The sequence below is a fragment of the Balaenoptera acutorostrata genome, chromosome 7, assembly GCF_949987535.1.
Source record: "Balaenoptera acutorostrata chromosome 7, mBalAcu1.1, whole genome shotgun sequence".
NCBI classification, from domain to species: Eukaryota; Metazoa; Chordata; class Mammalia; order Artiodactyla; family Balaenopteridae; genus Balaenoptera; species Balaenoptera acutorostrata.
Window position 1 is genome coordinate 25,620,766 of NC_080070.1, and position 18,443 is coordinate 25,639,208.

The window sequence follows — 18,443 nt, forward strand, 5'->3', positions numbered from 1 at the left end:
TCTGAAAAATAATTTTATTTATGATTTTCCTCTTTGGAAAATTTCTTCAGGGATCTTTTAATTGTTTTCTCCAAGTGTCATTAGCTGTGCTTCTAATTTAAAGAAATAATTTCTGTCTCATAATACCTACGTTCATTTATAAAAAAGACTCAAAAACAAACTTGCAAAGGAAAGAGCCACCTAAGGACACTAGACCACTTACCCCTGGAATTTATTACTATGGAGTTTGAATACAGAGATAAACTGAAGTCAGGTTAGACAGTATGTAGACCCCAGTGGAATTTACAATCTAGCTCAAGTGTCTTTGAAAACAGAATGAAGTTGTTAATCAGGTTGGTGGACTGTTTCCTTTGTTTTAGGTATTCAGCAATGACCATTTCTTGATTTTAGGGTAACCTGTATCCAGTGTTGTTTTCTTACTTTGCTGCCCTCGTCCTCTCTTTTCTTTGCTCGTCACCCTCATCATCACCATCACCATCACCACCACTATCATCATCATCTTTGTCATAATTTGAATTTCTACACTGTGCCAAGTGCTTTACCTCCATTGTTTCTTACCCTCAGACCAGCCCTGCAAGGTGGGTATTATGCTTATTTAACAAGTGATGAAAACAAGATTCACAGAGATTGATGAACTTGTTCAAGTTTACTCAGTAAGTGGTAAAACCCACACGAGAACTTGGGCCTGAAAGACTTAAAATATCTACTTTGTTCCCCTCCCATTGCGTCCATGTGTCCTACCAGTCTTCCTTGTTCTTGTAGTTTCTACACTATGTTTATTCACTTTTTCCCTAAGGTGATGAGAGGTGGAGGAAAGCTAGCAGTTTCCCTATTTTCAAGATTAAAAATAAACATGAAAATTCAATCATTAGCAAGTGAGAAATAGTAAGAGTAACTTAAAAGTGGCCTAGGAAGTCTGATATTAAAACTTTTTTGATCTGCAGAATTAAAAGGCTTTGGAATGCAAACAAGAAACTGATAAACATTCATAATAAAAAATGCAACTTACACGTAATACTGCCAAGAGAAGAAAAGGGTAGTGTCTAGCTTTCTAAAGACCCCTCAAGGTCTATATTAGCCCGTCTTCAGGTTTGTCATCATAAACTAAATAGAAGCAGCTTTCCCCTCTATGTGCTTCCTATACCTCTTACCACACTTTTTTTTTTTTTTTTTTTTTTTTATAAATTTATTTATTTTATTTATTTATTTTTGGCTGTGTTGGGTCTTCGTTGCTGTGTGCGGGCTTTCTCTAGTTGCGGCGAGCGGGGGCTACTCTTCATTGCGGTGCGCAGGCTTCTCATTGCGGTGGCTTCTCTTATTGTGGAGCACGGGCTCTAGGCGCATGGGCTTCAGTAGTTGTGGCACTTGGGCTCAGTAGTTGTGGCTCACAGGCTCTAGAGCGCAGGCTCAGTAGTTGTGGCGCACGAGCTTAGTTGCTCTGCGGCATGTGGGATCTTCCCGGACCAGGGCTCGAACCCGTGTCCCCTGCATTGGCAGGCGGATTCTCAACCACTGCGCCACCAGGGAAGCCCACTTACCACACTTTTGATGTCTCTACGTGTATCTTTAAAAGCCCAATAGAGAGCTATAAACTCGGAGAGTCAAAGAACATGGGATGACAGTGGTGATGAAGGGCAGAAGTTGCAATGTGACTGAACACCTTTCAGAAAATCACCTGATGTATTTAGAAATTGTTGTTGATGACTTGTTAGTGTGATGCGGCTTTTCACCATCACCCATAATTGGGTTTTGGGGTGTTTTTTCTTTTATGACACAAGCAGATTCTTACCAGGGTGCTGTGAGTGGGGAATTCTTCTGGAGGTGGTTGGTCTGGTCTGTATACTAAGGGTGACCATAGCCTTTGGGTGACTGCGTTTATTATAGAGGTGTCTAAGATGTAATTTCCTCTAGGGAGGCCAAGGCTGGAGAAGGGTCAGGGATAGCACAGACTCTGAGGACTAAAGTCGACCCCCCTGGGCCAGGCTGGGAGACCTTCAGAATATAGGGTCTCCAGTGCTGCCCTAATGGGACCTGACCTCCCATGAAGTCCTCTGTACCACAGGGCCAGGTGGCCAACCACTTAGCCATGCCGGCATATGCTCTTCTCCAAGGAAGGAAAAGTGTTTCGTTTTTGCTATAACCTGATGCTCATTGTAATATATAGCCGGTACCAACTGGGAAGGGAAAAAACCATCTTGTTAAGACAGCATTTCATAATGCCAGCCTCCTACGCTCACTGTGATGGCCATCTTGTTTTTGAGGTAGGGTCTCCCTCCTTCAGACATGAGTGGGTAGTGATATCCGAAGGGCTTCTTGAATTCTGGATTTTAGGAAGCCAATCAAAGGGTTAATTGAGAATGACTGAGTCCACACTATGTAATGAAGACCATACACTCTTTACTCACCTTGAGTAGAAGGATGCGATAGAGCAGAGGCTGAAGTAGGGCTTGGGAGCCAGATTGGTTTTGAGTCCTGTGAGGTCACTTTCAGTGATGTTTCTTGGGTTAATTTCACAATCTTTCTGGTTTTTAGTTATGCAATCTGTGGAATGGGATAATAACACTCATTGTCTATTATAGTTGTGGTTGAATGAGGTAATGTAGGTGGAGTGGTTCTTCCAATCCTGACACATCAATACTAGGCACAAATGAGCCAGTGGGGCCGTGATGTAAGTTTCCTGTTTTTCCCCATTGAGACTCGGGACAGTCTGCACCTTTGTCTTCTTTTCTGGTCTGGTTCTGATGACCCTCAGCCTCTGCTGGGTGCTCCTGTGTATCCATGTACAGCTGCTCTACTGTCTGAGGACGCACCCTGGCTTCAGGAGCCTGCCCCTGACTCTGTGAGCCCTGCTATTGCAATGCCTTCAGTGTTAAGTACCGGTTCTTCATCAATTGGTTTCTAGGAAGTGATTTGTTCTTTCTAATCTGAGTCCTGTATTCTAGGCCTGTCTTCTTTCCTGTTTCACTGAGGCAATGTGAAGAGGATTTCAAACTCCTTTGGTAGAAAAGTTGCTTCCTAATGGATAGGTCTGATTGGGCAAAATTAGAGATGCTTGAATGAACAGTGATGTTACAGCCATTCAAGAGACATTCCTTGTAGATTATTTCATGCTGGGTATGGGGGAAGTCAGTGCTCCTCAAAGTTTGTTGTGCATACAAATCACTCGAGGAATCTTGTTAAAATGCAGATTCTGATATGGTGGGTTTGGGGTGGAGCCTGAGACTCTGCACCTCCAATGAATTTCCAGGTGATGCTGGTTCATGGACCATACTTTGAGTATCAAGTGGATGGGCTACATTCATGTGTTGAACACTTGAGTTCAAAGATGGGTAAGAGTAGATACATTATATCTTAGAACAACAGAGCTTTCTATGCTCCTCTGCACTAGTTTTCATTTACTTATTCACTTTTTTTTTTAAATTAATTAATTCATATATTTATTTTTGGCTTTGTTGGGTCTTCGTTTCTGTGCGCGGGCTTTCTCTAGTTGCGGCGAGCGGGGGTCACTCTTCATCGCGGTGCGCGGGCCTCTCACTATCGCGGCCTCTCTTGTCGCGGAGCACAGGCTCCAGACGCGCAGGCTCAGTAGTTGTGGCTCACGGGCCTAGTTGCTCCGCGGCATGTGGGATCTTCCCAGACCAGGGCTCGAACCCGTGTCCCCTGCATTGGCAGGCAGATTCTTAACCACTGCGCCACCAGGGAAGCCCACTTACTCACTTTTTAAAGCTACATTTGGAGCACCAATAATATACAAAGCTCTGACATTCTTTCCCTGAGTAAATAACATAAAAATATATGGTAAAGACCTGACATGTAAGTGTGTAAGGTTTCAGATAAAAGGAGAAAACAGTAAAATTGGATTCCATGAGTTAATTCAGAGGGGCTTCTACAAAGAGGTGTTTTGAGCCCAGCTTGAAAGATATGGCAATCGAAGACTGGAGGATATTGGAAATATGCTGTCAGTGCACTTGTAAGGGGCAGAGGGTGGACTTAACCCCTAGGTTAAGAAAAGTGGGGAGGGGGACTTGTCTAAAGCTGAAAGCAAGAGAGAATTGCAGCTCATTTGTAGTTAACAGAAAAGTCGCCAGCCAAGCTTGCATAGGGCTGGAGGAGAGAGCTTAACAATATGTATTAGGAAACAAGATCTCTTTAAAATACACCCTCTGTTAGTGGGGCCTGTCAGAGGACCTTCATCCACAGCAGTAGGAAGGCAGTATCCTTACTCTCTGCACTTCTGCCAGGACACTTGAACTTCCAGCTTTGCCTGGTTGGGAGGGGAGGACCTTCAGACCTCTTGGGAAGCATCGATTAGCTCTCTCTGAGGTTTTCTGTGGGCTGCCCAACTTTCATTCATTGGTCCATCCATTCATACATTCAATATTGTTGAATTGAGTGCTCAGTATATTTGAACCTCAGGTCAAGGTTGTGCTAAATGCATTGTGCTAATAGCAACAATAACAACTGCATACTAAAAAAGATTGCCTCTAACATAGAGACAGATGCCTGCCAAAGGCCCTACATTCCAGGTAAACAATGGTGTTAGGTGATTAGTTTCTGTTTGCCTTTCATTTCCACAAACAAACTCCTTTTTAAGATGGAGACCCTTTCTTTGAGTTGAAAAGTAGCCCGGGGCCTTCTTTAAGGCTATGGAAGTTTCTCTCAAGAGATGTGGGGATTGCAGAGGTTGGATGGGGTAGAGAGTTACTGTACAATGAGTGACTCCAAAATTAAAATGGGATTTTTGAGTAACTGGAGGTGAAGAGGGGATATGTTTGAAAAGAGGGGATTACTAGCCCTAGATCTCTCCTGTTGGAACTGATACTTCTCTTTGGTGAAATATCTGGGTAATTGAATTAAAATATTCAGTTCTAATCTTGTTGATGAAAAAATATAGATTTCAAGGAGACCATTTATCCTAATCATCATATCCCTTCAGCATTCTCAGCTAGGAAGAAACACTTGAACTTCCCAAAGCTGGAAGTTCTTGGGAAAAACTCCCCTCTCTTGACCTCTCAGCCCGTGGACATCTCTGTCCCCCTGTCCTTCTCTGTCCCCCTGTCCTTCTCTACCCTGAGCCATGAGAACCCTATTTCTTTGTCTGAGGCTCACTTTGCACTGGAGAGCAGTTGCCTCTTCCAGCCACATCTCTGGGAATTGTGTTGTCTTCCAGGAATTCCCCTGCAGGAAACCATGAAGAGTCTGTAATAGACCCCAAGTGTCTCCCTCAGTGACAGAGTGCCCCAAACTGCAGCTGGCTGTCCTCTGAGACCTATTTATTACAATTAAAAAACAATTAAAGCAGAGCAGATTAAACAATAGATCAATAACTTTTAAACTCCAGATATGACTTACTAAATTAACAGTGTTTGTTTCCTGGACATGCTTTCTTGATGCTGGCTAAGGACCCATCCTACTACCTTCCCACGGCCCCAGAGAGGCCCAGAGCATCGTCTAGCATCAGATTTCTTCTCATTTTTGCCATAGCTCACCCTATATCAGAGACCAAGAAAATGTTTCTCAAGGTGAGTTTATCTTACAGGTACTGCTCTTTTAAAAGTAGGGTTACCAGGGATTTCCCTGGTGGTCTAGTGGTTAGGATTCTGGGCTTTCATGGCCACGGCCCGGGTTCAATCCCTGGTTGGGGAACTGAGATCCCATAAGGCATGTGGCATGGCCAAAAAAAAAAAAAGGAAAGAAAAGAAAATTAACAAGGCATGTGTGGAATCTAAAATATGACACAAATGAACTTATCTACGAAACAGAAACACACTCACAGACATAGAGAACAGACTTGTGATTGCTAAGGGAGAGGGTGGGTGTGCGGTGGGATGGATTGACAGTTTGGGATTAGCCAATGCAAACCATTATATATATATGTATAACTGAATCACTTTGCTATACACTGGAAGCTAACACAAATTGTAAATCACCTATACTTAATAAAATAAAATTTTAAAAAAGGAGGGTTGCCAGATAAAATACAGAACCCCCAGTTAAATTTGAATTTCTGATAAATAATGGACCGTCTTTTAGTATAAGTATGTTCCAATATGGGACAAAAGAGCAAAACCAAAAGTTAATTAATTAATGAATGCCAGTCTGGCAACCATGATAGCAGGGCTTATTCTGTTTTCTTGACAGTTCACTATCTAATATCTTAGGCATAATTTGCCATGCTGTTATTCCACTCTGCTACAAAGTGCTGAATGGCCCACATTTATTTTCAAAACCAAAATGAATTAAATCTAATTTTGTTTTGAGAAATTAATAATGCCACTTGGCACAATTAGCAACCCCTACTGTGTTGCGAAACCAGGGACAGGTCTCAGGAATCTATGGCAATATGAAAACTGGATTTCATGGAATTGGGTTGCCAAGCTTGGCAAAATAGCTTATCTGGATTTAATGACCAAGCATGAATCTTTAACTGTAGTATTCAACCCTGAGGTACTTTAGTGCTATGTTTTTGCACAAGACATAAACAAGTGCCTTGAAAGACATAATTATATACAGCTACACTGTTGTTTGCATACCAAGTGAAGAGAACAGGGTTGATAACACTGAGAAACTTTACTTGGAAACTTATTTATGGCTACGACATTATGACCATATAAGTACATAAGAGGGAAACGTTTTTGATCATGGGTAGTTTGAGGTCACTGTTTTTGCAAGAAGAAATATTTAAATCAGATTTAACAATAATTTCCATCAGGCTATTTACAGTTGAGAAAATTAATTAGAATGTCATCTGTTTAATTATTGTTTGTTATCCTTAATTAAAATGTTAATTGAGTACATTTGTATGTGAAGCATATTTAATATGTTGACTTTTTGACAAAGGCAATGACAATGTTTTCTACCTTCTACAATCAGATGCTTAGTTGTTCACTTACCTTAAATATTTTGGAAGAGAAGAGATGAATATATTTAAGCAACATGGCAGCATAGATTGAAAGATCATTTTTCTGCCAGGGCTGTAGATAGCAGATCTGTAGGAAATCAGCACTTGAATCAGCAGGAAGGAAATCTACCAGAAGTATGCATTTTGGTCTTGTATTTGCATGTGAGAAAAAGGGACAAAAATTAATCAGCTGTAAAATGTCCATTCAGAATGACATTTGTAAGTAAAGAAATTGATTATTAGGAGATGCACTTTAAATGGGTTTTTGCCTCACTAAGAGAACAGGCTAAAAGATAATGAGGACCTTTATATTCTTTTATATTGATGTACACTTGACCTTTTCATTGGACCAACATTTGAGACAGTTGTTAAAAACAGCATATAGACCTTTGCTGCAAAATTGGTTTGAATTTTCTTTTGACAATGGTTATGATCTCTCTTTTCATGCAAACTTATGGTACTGACCTCTGTTCAGTAAATAAACATGCTGGTTGTGTTTTGCAAAGCGAAGAGATCTCATATATGAGCATTAAAACAAAATGGTTCCTTTCAAATAAGTTATGAAGTGTAATGCTTTCCAAAAACAGCATAAGTTAGGCAATAGCATCTACTGTGCACCTTTCAGCAACTCAAGCAACTGGGGAATGAAGGGACAGATGATGCAACAGACATAATTCTCTGTCTTGACAGAGTTTCAAGTTTAATGATTGATTTCTTTTCCCCACCACCCAGAACTTACTCTTTTTTTTTTCTTGATAAACTCCAAGATGTTAATGCTTAGTAGAATGAGATGAGCTAGTGCTTCTTAGGAAGTAATAATCGTAAGGATAACAAATACATAGCGTTTATTCAGTGTCCACACTGTTCTAAGTGCATTGCTTGTAGTTATCTCATTTAATCCTCAAAATAACCCCCTAGGTAAATACTATTATTATTTTCATTTTACAGATGAGGAAACTGAGGCACAGCTTTCCCAAGGCTATACAGCTGTATATAAGCTTCATATAAATTGTGGGGCTGGTAGTTGAGACCACACATTCTGGACCCAGAGTCTGTCTTCTTATCCTCCCACTATCCTTATGGCAATTAAAAGGGGTTAGTGAAAGAAATGTCACAATATTTTGAGCAACCACGTATTTAAACCTATTGCATTGAAGGAAGGAAAAAGTACTTGTGTTGACACTTCAGTTCTAAACCTAATGGTTTGTTTATAGACTTTATTAATGATTATGAAAATAGTAAAGAATGATTAAGAGCAAGTCAGGGGAAGCAGAGGCTTGTAGAGTAAGTTTTCTGAGCAGAGTTTATATTTTTTTCATACATAATAACCTTCTGCCCTTCATGGGGATACAGTCAGTCATTTTGTGGAGCTATATGTCATTTGTTAAAATTTTAGCTCTGCCACTTACTAGCTGAATGATTCTGGACAAATTACTTAACTTCTAGAAGCTTTAACATCTTCTCTTACAGAAGGCAGATAATAATTCTGCCCTCACCGGATCATTGTGAAGATGAAAGACAAGGCACATAGCACAATGTTGGGCTCATCCTAGAGAACCACTAAACGTGAGCTACGGCGGCTTCAGATTAAATAAGCAAATCATTATGTTGAGAAGTATCAGATTGGACCCTAGTTAATACCTATTAGGATGTTTCTGAAGAAATTTAGGGAGAATATATGTAGATATGTTGTTTAATGGGTCAAAGAGAATCTGCTATCACAACTTCAATGCTTTGCCTGTTACTAGCAGTGAATATTTAATAAAAATATAAACAAAACTTCTCCATCTGTTACACTTCTAGGGAATATCCACCGAGAACTGGTTCATTTAGCTGTTTTCATTCCCTTTCAAGAGGCTTATCTTATTAGAACTGGGGGAAAGAAACAAAATTAAAGGGGAAGATGCAAAACAGAGCAAACAGAGAATGGCTTCAAGAAGACAGGCTTGACCTTGAAGGTGGATTTGCAAGTGGGGAGGGGGAATGATTTGGGCTATTCTTTCCACTTCATTCCTGTCTGGGCTTCCCAGAGTGGCGGGGCGACTATTGGGTGGGTCTGTCTTGATGGAGTGGTAGGGAGGAAGCTTGGACACCTCTGTATTATAAATAGTGTCTTTCAAACTTAAAAAAAAAAAATCTATGACTTACACTAAGAAATCCATTTTACATTTCTATCTAAAATATTATGTATAAGCATCACAAGAATTTTTATCTCTTTTAGTCATTGATGTATCTGTCTAGAAGATTACTTGGTGCATCGTAGGTGCTCAGTAAATAGTTGTTGAACTTCTGTCTCTATCTATCTATCCATCTATCTATCTATCTATCTACCTATCTATCATCTATCTATGAAAAAAGTTTCATGAAACATTTTTACCATTACTATTTGCTTTTAATGCATTCTGAAATTTTCTATTCCATTCCTAAAAAGAAAAAAATTGCAGTCAAGACCTATTAGTTAATTTCAGTGCAGTCACTGGGGACAGAGCCTTAATAGATCATTCTTTGCAGTGCTCTGGGTTAGGATCTGCAATTTGAAAAACACTGCTTGTCACTGGGAGCAATTGGCTTTATGTGTAAATAGGCTTGTGTCATTGAGACTTATCTTTCTTGCTGTCATAGTGCCTTCATTTAGCTTGTGTGTTTCCCTAGTCCATGCACTAGCTTGCTGCAGGCTGGTAGAATAAGCCGAGTAGTGTTGAGGATTCTGGCCCAGCTACTGGGAAGTTCTGAAAGTATTTGCTGCACTCTCATGGGTTTTGTTTTTGTGAAGCTCCCACGTAATTTTTAACTGTGGGTAGTGCTATTGCCTAGCCAGGGTCAATGCCTGACTTGAATGGTTTGGATGCCTCTCTCCATAAAGGCAGAAGATTGGAAGGAGTGACCCAATAAGTTTCCCTTCATAATGAGCAGACTTTTAGTCCATGCAGATACTTAAGTGAAAATTAATTACTGGGAGGATTTCGACACTTTTAAAGTCTTTTTATTTTTGTTTCTGATTTCTTTCTGAGTTATTTGTGCTTAAATTTTATACTTCCTGTAGTTATGAAGAAGGTGGGAGATGAGATAAAGAAATTGAGGCAATTAAGCATTTTGATTGGAGTGAGAATTGCAAAAGTCTTTCCTTTCATGCGAAAATATGTGGGAGTAAAAACGATTATGTACCCAAATGTAACGTTCATTGTGAGGGAGCACTGGAGATCCTGTTTCTGTTCGTTTTCTAAGCTTCACCCCTTTCTGGATGATGTAACTGGAAAAGCAATATTCTGGCTTAAGGTTTAAGTACAATTGAGTGAACTACCTAGAAGAGCTCATCGAATATCAATTCCAGTATCCAGTCTTGGTCTGAGTGCCATAGCCTAGCTAGGGTAACAACCATCTCATGAGCAAAGACCTGGATCTGGACACCCCCCACAATTGCGTGGGTGGGATGGGCACTGGGGAGGGGGCAACAGGCTTACAGAACGAGACTGACAGACTGAGGATTGTGTCCAGAGAGCTGATGAAATCGTGGATGGTAGCAGCCTAATATAGTCATTGGCATCTTGTAGGTGTAACAAGGTCAAATGAACATGTGTTGATGGTCGTAGAAGCTCAGTGATGGCCAACATCAAAGCAGGTGATATTTGAAATTCCAAGGAGCAGACAAAATAATATTGGGCTAACAGTTCCATCAGCATACAGATAGTCACAAATTCTGAGGCAGGGCTGCAAGAATAATTTAGGGTCCTGGTTCTAGAGGACCGTGGCATCATGAGACCAATTATAAAAGTATAAGACACAACTTGAATTATCAACATTGAATGGTGAGTGGGGACTTTGTTTCCAGTTCAAGGCACATGCCTGGTTTTCAAAACTGGATCACCAGGATGTGGTTTAATGACAAATAGTGGGAGTAACAGGAAATTGATTATGAGAACATTAGGCTAGTATCCCTCCTTGCCAAATCAAGATCAGTCCTTGAGAGACAAGGTTGGAGGTGTGTCTAAAGCTGGGTGGAATTCAGGGGTCTCAGGCTGTCAGAAAAGGAAGGTGGAGAGATGGAAACCAGGCAGGGTCTGGCACTTGAGCCAAGGGAATTTTAATACAGTAACAATGCCAGAATAAGAAAGGCAGGCCACTTGGATGTCTGAATAATCATCAGAGAATCACAGAGACTGACAGTCACAGGGTATATGAAATATCTGTTAAACAGTTGCACTGTAGTACCGAAGTATTACATTTGCCTTTTAGAGACAAATGGGACAAATTGAGCAAATAGAGCAGTGATTCTTAGCTAAGGGTGATTTGCTCTCCCAGAGATATTTTTTGGTTGTTACAACTTGGGGAAAGGGTTTGCTATTGGCATCTAGTGAGTAGAGGCCAGGGATACTACTAAACATCCTACCATGCACAGGACAACCCTTCACAGCAAAGAATTATCCGGTCCAGAATGTCATTAGTGCAGACTGAGAAAACCAGAACTAGAGTAAGATTACTACTACACTGTCTTGATTGAATATTGAATTTGTTTGAGCAATGAAATGTATTTCTGTGTGTACATAAATTAGTTCTACCTTTGTTGTTGGCAAACTGTGACTCTACCAGAGAGGAAGTATGACTAGGAGTATTTTGCCCTCAAGGTTCAAGCAGAGTGGGGGCAGCCTAGAGAGCATCTGGACATTTCTCTGTGGACCTGGGAGGGAACCTGCTCTAACAACGCGAGTGGCCAGCTGTCCCAGCTGTGGGCTGGCGTCTATGGGATTTTGTGTAGTGTGTTTATAAAGGTCACTTGACTTTGCCAGCCACTTTAAGGTCTGCCCTCTTTCTTACTTCTGATGGAAAGAGCCTAAAATTAAGGACTCGTGTCTTTCTTTTTTTCCACGAACTTCTGCCCAGTGCCCCAGTCTTGATCTACTCTGACACAGGCTTTCCATGAGCTACAGAGATTCAGTGTGTAGGTGAGGGAAGATAATAGTGTTGAAGCACTTGGAATGGGAAACACTGAGGAGGGGTTGATAATTATCTCAGGATGGTCTGGTACATTTAAAACAAGCAACGGATTCCAAAGCTGAAACTTAAATTCATTGTTCTGCAGTGAGTAAATATTGCTTGAAGAATATATGCCAGGATTATTTCTCAACCAGTAAGTCTATTTAGACTTGATTATCAGGCAGTTTGCTCATACTATGTCCTTTCTGATATTGTTGCCTTCATGGCTCTGTTATTCAAGATGGTACCATGTTGATGTGACTATTGTGAGTTACAGTGAATGGTAGAGTTTGCCTCAAGGCCTGATGTACTCAGGTTACACTTTGTAATCTTTCTCGTGGGGAAGGAGGAAAATGAGCCCCTCAATAGGTCTGTGAGACAGACTAGGCATCCAAACTGCAGTGTCCAGTCCATGGGAGAGGTTTCTAGATAACGCACAATCAAGTTATTTTCCCATTGTCCACCAAATCTGGGCCGATGGGCTGGAAGTCAGCACAGCAAAGTTGTTAGAATTTATGGGGCTTGAAGTCAGACAAACCTAGATTGTGGGGTCCCAGCTCTGCCACTTAAGATCTCTAAGACCTTGGGCAGGTTGCTTAACATCTCTGTGCCTCAGTTTCCATATCTGTGAAATGGGAAAAGTTGTTGTGAAGATTAAATAATACACGTGGCTCATTTGACAAAGTGCCTATGTCAGTAAGGACAAAAATAAATGTTTTTGTTATCATCACTGTTATTGCTACTTGCACTGAACCATCCATATTCTCCATTCCGATTTTCTCATTGTTAGAGAGAGTGAGCTGAGAGTTGGGTTTCAGGTAGGTAGGGCTTTTGGACACTCTGCAATGCTTTCCCCACTAAAGACAGATGTTTTGCCTTTTTTCCTTTGGGTTTCTCCTTCAAATTGCCTTGGTTGTGTGTGGATGTGTGTGATACAAATAAAATTTAAAAATCTGTAGTGAGGTAGTTCAAATTCCAAGAGACAAATGCTTCATTCACCCAAACATTAGTTATTATGAAATGGAAATGTTGTGACTTCTATCAGAATTGTACTTATACATTAAGTCACTCAAATCCTGGCCCTGGGATCAGTCAGATGATTGGGGATCTTCAGTATGTTTATAAAAATGAAAAGTCATGAAAAATATCTGCCATTCTGGGCCCCATCCTGAAGGGCTGGAGCAGAGGTTTCCAACCTTGGGCGCGTGTCAGGACCACCTGGAGGGCTTGTGAAAACAGAGGTTTCAGGCCCCCTGCAGGGAACATAAAGGTTCTGCAGGTTGCTTACTTATTTGATGCTCTACTAGATCCAGTGAGTAGGAAAAGCAGTGGACCCTCTGCCCCCACTGCTTCTGCATCGGTCGGTTCAACTAACAACAATTCACTTCATTTGGTTGAATCAGCAGATGCAGAACCCAGGAATATGGAGGGCTGACTGTACTATGCCATTTATAGAAGGGACTTGAGCATCCACGGATTTTGGTATCCACAGAGATCCTGGAACAAATTCCCCACGGATACTGAGGGATGACTCTGGGTATATGGGACTCATTATATTAAAAACAAACAAATAAAAAACAAAGAGAAAAATGTATCAAAAGGAGAATGGATATGAGGTCGGGGGGTGGGGTGGAATTAGATTACATGGTTTATTTGTTTGGAAAAGGTAAATCGAAGAAGAGCTTTGCAGTTGTGGACTGAGGGTATCACAAAGGTTCAAATTAAGGGCGGTGCACCTCTTCTGTGCTACTTGTTTCTGGCACACTTTGTGGAGAGGAGACTGGAGGTGATGCTTAGACTTCTGACTACAGAAAGCTTTTATTTGTTCAAAGTAACCAGTGCTACAGATGCAAAGAAAACAAAAAACAAAGCCCACCCCAAAAAACCCCCCAAACCCAACAACTTCCCCAAAACTACTTCAAAACGAACATATCAAACTTGATTTTCATTAGAATGTAGTTATTTCTTCACACTAATAGATCAAAAAACCAAGACCCAGATTATATATATATATAAATATATATAAAAAGCAATGCAGACAATTATTGAGCTTCATCTTCTGGACAAGAATGCCAAGTTAGTCTCTCTTCATAAAAAGCAATTACAATTTGAGGACACTTCATATTTGCCTCCTTTGCCATCAGCAAGTCCGCCTCATCTGAATCTTTCCATTTCCTGAGAAACATGAATTCTCTACTGCTCTCTGTGCCACCAATTATTCGCTCTGGGTCGAGACCTCCGGCTAAACTTCTTGGTTTATCAGCAGCATCTCTTTTCTTCTTTGATTTGCTATCATCAGATTCACTGTCAGATAAAGATTTTCTTTTTGTTCCATCTTTTTCTTTACCAGCTTTTTGAGAATTAAGAAATGCTTCAGTCAACTCTGGACAATCTCAGTTTTCTTTGGGTTCCCAAGTATTGTCTGCATCTGTAATCCCTTCCACTTCAGGAAACACTCCACCTTGCCATTCACTACATGTCGGTCCAGTACTTTTTCTACGACAGATTATTCAGGTTCTGCCTCTTCGACTTTTTTACTCTTTGCATTCTGTTTCTTTCCCATTTTTTGCAGCACAGCTTTATTGGAGGCCATTTTTTTAATAACATCTTTATTGGAGTATAATTACTTTACAATGGTGTGTTAGTTTCTGCTTTATAACAAAGTGAATCAGTTATACATACACATATGTTCCCATATCTCTTCCCTCTTGCGTCTCCCTCCCTCCCTCCCACCCTCCCTATCCCACCCCTCTAGGTGGTCACAAAGCACCGAGCTGATCTCCCTGTGCTATGCGGCTGCTTCCCACTAGCTAGCTATTTTACATTTGGTAGTGTATATATGTCCATGCCACTCTCTCACCCTGTCACATCTTACCCCTCCCCCTCCCCATATCCTCAAGTCCATTCTCTAGTAGGTCTGTGTCTTTATTCCCGTCTTGCCACTAGGTTCTTCATGACTTTTTTTTTTTCCCCTTAGATTCCATATATATGTGTTAGCATACTGTATTTGTTTTTCTCTTTCTGACTTACTTCACTCTGTATGACAGACTCTAACTCCATCCACCTCACTACAAATACCTCCATTTCGTTTCTTTTTATGGCTGAGTAATATTCCATTGTATATATGTGCCACATCTTCTTTATCCATTCATCCGATGATGGACACTTAGGTTGCTTCCATGTCCTGGCTATTGTAAATAGAGCTGCAATGAACATTTTGGTAATGACTCTTTTCGAATTATGGTTTTCTCAGGGTATATGCCCAGTAGTGGGATTGCTGGGTCGTATGGTAGTTCTATTTTTAGTTTCTTAAGGAACCTCCATACTGTTCTCCATAGTGGCTGTATCAATTTACATTCCCACCAACAGTGCAAGAGTGTTCCCTTTTCTCCACACCCTCTCCAGCATTTATTGTTTGTAGATTTTTTGATGATGGCCATTCTGACTGGTGTGAGATGATATCTCATTGTAGTTTTGATTTGCATTTCTCTAATGATTAATGATGTTGAGCATTCTTTCATGTGTCTGTTGGCAATCTGTATATCTTCTTTGGAGAAATGTCTGTTTACGTCTTCTGCCCATTTTTGGATTGGGTTGTTGGTTTTTTTGTTATTGAGCTGCATGAGCTGCTTGTAAATCTTGGAGATTAAGCCTTTGTCAGTTGCTTCATTTGCAAATATTTTCTCCCATTCTGAGGGTTGTCTTTTGGTCTTGTTTATGGTTTCCTTTGCTGTGCAAAAGCTTTTAAGTTTCATTAGGTCCCATTTGTTTATTTGTGTTTTTATTTCCATTTCTCTAGGAGTTGGGTCAAAAAGGATCTTGCTGTGATTTATGTCATAGAGTGTTCTGCCTATGTTTTCCTCTAAGAGTTTGATAGTGTCTGGCCTTACACTTAGGTCTTTAATCCATTTTGAGTTTATTTTTGTGTATGGTGTTAGGGAGTGTTCTAATTTCATACTTTTACATGTACCTGTCCAGTTTTCCCAGCACCACTTATTGAAGAGGCTGTCTTTTCTCCACTGTATATGCTTGCCTCCTTTATCAAAGATAAGGTGACCATATGTGCGTGGGTTTATCTCTGGGCTTTCTATCCTGTTCCATTGATCTATGTTTCTGTTTTTGTGCCAGTACCAAACTGTCTTGACTACTGTAGCTTTGTAATATAGTCTGAAGTCAGGGAGCCTGATTCCCCCAGCTCCATTTTTCGTTCTCAAGATGGCTTTGGTTATTCGGGGTCTTTTGTGTTTCCATACAAATTGTGAAATTTTTTGTTCTAGTTCTGTGAAAAATGCCGTTGGTAGTTTGATAGGGATTGCATTGAATCTGTAGATTGCTTTGGGTAGTAGAGTCATTTTCACAATGTTGATTCTTCCAATCCAAGAACATGGTATATCTCTCCATCTATTTGTATCATCTTTAATTTCTTTCATCAGTGTCATAATTTTCTGCATACAGGTCTTTTGTCTCCTTAGGTAGGTTTATTCCTAGACATTTTATTCTTTTTGTTGCAATGGTAAACGGGAGTGTTTTCTTAATTTAACTTTCAGATTTTTCGTCACTAGTGTATAGGAATGCAAGAGACTTCTGTGCATTAATTTTGTATCCTGCTACTTTACCAAATTCATTGATTAGCTCTAGTAGTTTTCTGGTAGCATCTTTAGGATTCTCTATGTATAGTATCATGTCATCTACAAACAGTGACAGCTTTGCTTCTTCTTTTCCGATTTGGATTCCTTTTATTTCTTTTTCTTCTCTGATTGCTCTGGCTAACACTTCCAAAACTATGTTGAATAATAGTGGTGAGAGTGGGCAACCTTGTCTTGTTCCTGATCTTAGTGGAAATGGTTTCAGTTTTTCACCATTGAGGACAATGTTGGCTGTGGGTTTGTCATATATGGCCTTTATTATGTTGAGGAAAGTTCCCTCTATGCCTACTTTCTGCAGGGCTTTTATCATAAATGGGTGTTGAATTTTGTCAAAAGCTTTCTCTGCATCTATTGAGATGATCATATGGTTTTTCTCCTTCAGTTTGTTAATATGGTGTATCACATTGATTGATTTGCGTATATTGAAGAATCCTTGCATTCCTGGAATAAACCCCACTTGATCATGGTGTATGATCCTTTTAATGTGCTGTTGGATTCTATTTGCTAGTATTTTGTTGAGGATTTTTGCATCTGTATTCATCAGTGATATTGGTCTGTAATTTTCTGTTTTGTAGTATTTTTGTCTGGTTTTGGTATCAGGGTGATGGTGGCCTCGTAGAATGAGTTGGGGCGTGTTCCTCCCTCTGCAATATTTTGGAAGAGTTTGAGAAGGATAGGTGTTAGGTCTTCTCTAAATGTTTGATAGAATTCCCCTGTGAAGCCATCTGGTCCTGGGCTTTTGTGTGTTGGAAGATTTTTAATCACAGTTTCAATTTCAGTGCTTGTGATTGGTCTGTTCATATTTTCTATTTCTTCCTGCTTCAGTCTCAGCAGGTTGCACATTTCTAAGAATTTGTCCATTTCTTCCAGGTTGTCCATTTTATTGGCATAGAGTTACTTGTAGTAATCTCTCATGATCGTTTGTATTTCTGTAGTGTCAGTGGTTACTTCTCCTTTTTCATTTCTAATTCTATTGATTTGAGTCTTCTCCCTTTTTCTCTTGATGAGTCTGGCTAATGGTTTATCATTTTGTTTATCTTCTCAAAGAACCAGCTTTTAGTTTTATTGATCCTTGCTATTGTCTTCTTCATTTCTTTTTTATTTATTTCTGATCTGATCTTTATGATTTCTTTCCTTCTGCTAACTTTGGGGTTTTTTTTGTTCTTCTTTCTCTAATTGCTTTAGGTGCAAGGTTAGATTGTTTATTCGAGATGTTTCCTGTTTCTTGATGTAGGCTTGTATTGCTATAAACTTCCCTCTTAGAACTGCTTTTGCTGCATCCCATAGGTTTTGGGTTGTGTGTCTCCATTGTCATTTGTTTCTAGGTATTTTTGGATTTCCCCTTTGATTTCTTCAGTGATCACTTCATTATTAAGTAGTGTATTGTGTAGCCTCCATGTGTTTGTATTTTTTACAGATCTTTTCCTGTAATTGATATCTAGTCTCATAGTGTTGTGGTCAGAAAAGATACTTGATACGATTTCAATTTTCTTAAATTTACCAAGGCTTGATTTGTGACCCAAGATATGACCTATCCTGGAGAATGTTCCATGAGCACTTGAGAAAAATGTGTATTCTGTTGTTTTTGGATGGAATGTCCTATAAATATCAATTAAGTCCATCTTGTTTAATGTATCATTTAAAGCTTGTGTTTCCTTATTTATTTTCATTTTGGATGATCTGTCCATTGGTGAAAGTGGAGTGTTCAAGTCCCCTACTATGATTGTGTTACTGTTGATTTCCCCTTTTATGGCTGTTAGTATTTGCCTTATGTATTGAGGTGCTCCTATGTTGGGTGCATAAATATTTACAATTGTTATACCTTCTTCTTGGATCTATCCCTTGATCATTATATAGTGTCCTTCTTTGTCTCTAGTAATAGTCTTTATTTTAAAGTCTATTTTGTCTGATATGAGAATTGCTAC

General features: G+C 39.9%; 1 protein-coding gene and 1 pseudogene across 2 annotated transcripts in view; one reads left to right on the plus strand and one right to left on the minus strand.

Annotated features, from left to right (window-relative positions):
• Positions 1-18,443, plus strand: part of GRM8 (glutamate metabotropic receptor 8) — a 797,285-nt gene that overhangs the window by 80,026 nt on the left and 698,816 nt on the right. The window lies entirely within an intron of this gene.
• Positions 13,876-14,465, minus strand: LOC130708641 (chromobox protein homolog 3-like; annotated as a pseudogene).